Source organism: Oncorhynchus nerka, linkage group LG17 (assembly GCF_034236695.1).
Source record: "Oncorhynchus nerka isolate Pitt River linkage group LG17, Oner_Uvic_2.0, whole genome shotgun sequence".
Taxonomy (NCBI): Eukaryota; Metazoa; Chordata; class Actinopteri; order Salmoniformes; family Salmonidae; genus Oncorhynchus; species Oncorhynchus nerka.
The window spans coordinates 35,476,858-35,481,780 of record NC_088412.1 but is presented as its reverse complement, the minus strand read 5'-3'; the positions used below and the strand labels follow the sequence as shown (position 1 = coordinate 35,481,780).

General features: G+C 49.6%; 1 pseudogene; it reads right to left on the bottom strand.

Annotated features, from left to right (window-relative positions):
• Positions 1–248: 248 nt before the first annotated feature.
• LOC135561350 (uncharacterized) lies at positions 249–4,125 on the bottom strand (annotated as a pseudogene).
• Positions 4,126–4,923: the final 798 nt, after the last annotated feature.

The following is a 4,923-nucleotide window of genomic DNA, read 5'->3' as shown; positions in this document are numbered from 1 at the left end:
TTGTCCTTAAGCCATTTTGCCACAACATTGGAAGTATGCTTGAGGTCATTGTCCATTTGGAAGACCCATTTGCGACCAAGCTTTAACTTCCTGACTTCAATATTTACATTTACATTTAAGTCATTTAGCAGACGCTCTTATCCAGAGCGACTTACAAATTGGTGCTTTCACCTTATGACATCCAGTGGAACAGCCACTTTACAATAGTGCATCTAAGTCTTTTAGGGGGTGAGAAGGATTACTTTATCCTATCCTAGGTATTCCTTAAAGAGGTGGGGTTTCAGGTGTCTCCGGAAGGTGGTGATTGACTCCGCTGTCCTGGCGTCGTGGGGAGTTTGTTCCACCATTGGGGGGCCAGAGCAGCGAACAGTTTTGACTGGGCTGAGCGGGAACTGTACTTCCTCAATGGTAGGGAGGCGAGCAGGCCAGAGGTGGATGAACGCAGTGCCCTTGTTTGGGTGTAGGGCCTGATCAGAGCCTGGAGGTACTGAGGTGCCGTTCCCCTCACAGCTCCGTAGGCAAGCACCATGGTCTTGTAGCGGATGCGAGCTTCAACTGGAAGCCAGTGGAGAGAGCGGAGGAGCGGGGTGACGTGAGAGAACTTGGGAAGGTTGAACACCAGACGGGCTGCGGCGTTCTGGATGAGTTGTAGGGGTTTAATGGCACAGGCAGGGAGCCCAGCCAACAGCGAGTTGCAGTAATCCAGACGGGAGATGACAAGTGCCTGGATTAGGACCTGCGCCGCTTCCTGTGTGAGGCAGGGTCGTACTCTGCGGATGTTGTAGAGCATGAACCTACAGGAACGGGCCACCGCCTTGATGTTAGTTGAGAACGACAGGGTGTTGTCCAGGATCACGCCAAGGTTCTTAGCGCTCTGGGAGGAGGACACGATGGAGTTGTCAACCGTGATGGCGAGATCATGGAACGGGCAGTCCTTCCCCGGGAGGAAGAGCAGCTCCGTCTTGCCGAGGTTCAGCTTGAGGTGGTGATCCGTCATCCACACTGATATGTCTGCCAGACATGCAGAGATGCGATTCGCCACCTGGTCATCAGAGGGGGAAAGGAGAAGATTAATTGTGTGTCGTCTGCATAGCAATGATAGGAGAGACCATGTGAGGTTATGACAGAGCCAAGTGACTTGGTGTATAGCGAGAATAGGAGAGGGCCTAGAACAGAGCCCTGGGGACACCAGTGGTGAGAGCGCGTGGTGAGGAGACAGATTCTCGCCACGCCACCTGGTAGGAGCGACCTGTCAGGTAGGACGCAATCCAAGCATGGGCGCGCCGGAGATGCCCAACTCGGAGAGGGTGGAGAGGAGGATCTGATGGTTCACAGTATCGAAGGCAGCCGATAGGTCTAGAAGGATGAGAGCAGAGGAGAGAGAGTTAGCTTTAGCAGTGCGGAGTGCCTCCGTGATACAGAGAAGAGCAGTCTCAGTTGAATGACTAGTCTTGAAACCTGACTGATTTGGATCAAGAAGGTCATTCTGAGAGAGATAGCGGGAGAGCTGGCCAAGGACGGCACGTTCAAGAGTTTTGGAGAGAAAAGAAAGAAGGGATACTGGTCTGTAGTTGTTGACATCGGAGGGATCGAGTCTAGGTTTTTTCAGAAGGGGTGCAACTCTCGCTCTCTTGAAGACGGGAGGGACGTAGCCAGCGGTCAGGGATGAGTTGATGAGCGAGGTGAGGTAAGGGAGAAGGTCACCGGAAATGGTCTGGAGAAGAGAGGAGGGGATAGGGTCAAGCGGGCAGGTTGTTGGGCGGCCGGCCGTCACAAGACGCGAGATGTCATCTGAGAGAGGGGGAGAAAGAGGTCAGAGCACAGGGTAGGGCAGTGTGAGCAGAACCAGCGATGTCGTTTGACTTAGCAAACGAGGATCGGATGTCGTCGACCTTCTTTTCAAAATGGTTGACGAAGTCATCTGCAGAGAGGGAGGAGGGGGGGAGGGGGAGGAGGATTCAGGAGGGGGAGGAGAAGGTGGCAAAGAGCTTCCTAGGGTTAGAGGCAGATGCTTGGAATTTAGAGTGGTAGAAAGTGGCTTTAGCAGCAGAGACAGAGGAGGAAAATGTAGAGAGGAGGGAGTGAAAGGATGCCAGGTCCGCAGGGAGGCGAGTTTTCCTCCATTTCCGCTCGGCTGCCCGGAGCCCTGTTCTGTGAGCTCGCAATGAGTCGTCGAGCCACGGAGCGGGAGGGGAGGACCGAGCCGGCCTGGAGGATAGGGGACATAGAGAGTCAAAGGATGCAGAAAGGGAGGAGAGGAGGGTTGAGGAGGCAGAATCAGGAGATAGGTTGGAGAAGGTTTGAGCAGAGGGAAGAGATGATAGGATGGAAGAGGAGAGAGTAGCGGGGGAGAGAGAGCGAAGGTTGGGACGGCGCGATACCATCCGAGTAGGGGCAGTGTGGGAAGTGTTGGATGAGAGCGAGAGGGAAAAGGATACAAGGTAGTGGTCGGAGACTTGGAGGGGAGTTGCAATGAGGTTAGTGGAAGAACAGCATCTAGTAAAGATGAGGTCGAGCGTATTGCCTGCCTTGTGAGTAGGGGGAAGGTGAGAGGGTGAGGTCAAAAGAGGAGAGGAGTGGAAAGAAGGAGGCAGAGAGGAATGAGTCAAAGGTAGACGTGGGGAGGTTAAAGTCGCCCAGAACTGTGAGAGGTGAGCCGTCCTCAGGAAAGGAGCTTATCAAGGCATCAAGCTCATTGATGAACTCTCCGAGGGAACCTGGAGGGTGATAAATGATAAGGATGTTAAGCTTGAAAGGGCTGGTAACTGTGACAGCATGGAATTCAAAGGAGGCGATAGACAGATGGGTAAGGGGAGAAAGAGAGAATGACCACTTGGGAGAGATGAGGATCCCGGTGCCACCACCCCGCTGACCAGAAGCTCTCGGGGTGTGCGAGAACACGTGGGCGGACGAAGAGAGAGCAGTAGGAGTAGCGGTGTTGTCTGTGGTGATCCATGTTTCCGTCAGTGCCAAGAAGTCGAGGGACTGGAGGGAGGCATAGGCTGAGATGAACTCTGCCTTGTTGGCCGCAGATCGGCAGTTCCAGAGGCTACCGGAGACCTGGAACTCCACGTGGGTCGTGCGCGCTGGGACCACCAGATTAGGGTGGCGCGGCCACGCGGTGTGGAGCGTTTGTATGGTCTGTGCAGAGGAGAGAACAGGGATAGACAGACACATAGTTGACAGGCTAGAGAAGAGGCTACGCTAATGCAAAGGAGATTGGAATGACAAGTGGACTACACGTCTCGAATGTTCAGAAAGTTAAGCTTACGTAGCAAGAATCTAATTGACTAAAATGATTAAAATGATACAGTACTGCTGAGGTAGGCTAGCTGGCAGTGGCTGCGTTGTTGACTTTGTAGGCTAGCTGGCAGTGGCTGCGTTGTTGACACTACACTAATCAAGTCGTTCCGTTGAGTGTAAAGTTTCTACAATGCTGCTATTCGGGGGCTAGCTGGCTAGCTAGCAGTGTTGATTACGTTACGTTGCGTTAAAAGAACGACAATAGCTGGCTAGCTAACCTAGAAAATCGCTCTAGACTACACAATTATCTTTGAATCAAAGACGGCTATGTAGCTAGCTATGTAGCTAGCTACGATCAAACAAATCACACCGTTGGGACTGTAATGAAATGAAATGAAAATGTGATACTACCTGTGGAGCGAAGCGGAATGCGACCCGAATGCGAAAGTTCTATTCAGTAGACGTTGGCTAGCTGTTGGCTAGCTAGGAGTGACTCCTACGTTAAGGACGACAAATAGCTGGCTAGCTAACCTCGGTAAATTAAGATAATCGCTCCACATACTTTTCCATTCTCATGAAGCCATCTATTTTGTGAAGTGCACCTGCAGCAAAGCACCTCCACAACATGATGCCACCACCCCCATACCTCACGGTTGGGATGGTGTTCTTCGACAAGCAAGCATCCCCCTTTTTGCTCACAATATAACAATGGTAATTGTGGCCAAACAGTTCTATATTTGTTCCATCAGACCAGTCTATGGCTATTTTATGGAGGTTTTGGAGCAGTGGCTTTTTCCTTGCTGAGCGGCCATTCAGATTATGTCGATATAGGACTCATTTTACTGTGGATATAAATACTTTTGTACCTGTTTTCTCCAGCATCTTCACAGGATCATTTGCTTTTGTTCTGGAATTGATTTGCACTTTTCCCACCAAAGTATGTTCATCTCTAGGAGACAGAACGCGTCTCCTTCCTGAGCTGCGTGATGGCTGCGTGGTCCCATGGTGTTTATACTTATGTACTATTGTTTATACAGATGAACGTGTTACCGTCAGGCGTTTGGAAATTGCTCCCAAGGATGACCCAGACTTTTGGCCTACAATTTTTTTTCGGAGGACTTGGCTGATTTCTTTTGATTTTATCATGATGTCAGGCGAAGATGCACTGAGTTTGAAGGTAAGCCTTGAAATACATCCACAGGTACACCTCCAATTGACTCAAATGATGTCAATTAGCCTATCAGAAGCTTCTAAAGCACGACATAGTTTTCTGGAATTTCCCAGCTGTTTAAAGACACAGTCAACTTAGTGTATGTAATCTTCTGACCCACTGGAATTGTGATACAGTGAATTATAAGTAAACAATTGTTGGAAAAATTACTTGTGCCATGCACAATGTAGATGTCCTAAACAACTTGCCAAAACTATAGTTTGTTAACAAGAAATCTGTGGAGTGGTTTACAACTGAGTTTTAATGACTCCAACGTAAGTGTATGTAACCTTCCGACTTCAACTGCACATACCGTAGGATGATAAATCATGCAATTATTATTCTCAAGCTAACCAACAACGTTTAGTTACGAACGCCTTTTTTCGCCATTTTCAGTTGAATTCATCTAACTTTATTTCATAGTTGATATATAATCATATTTCATGACACTGTAACGGTTAGCTTGGAGC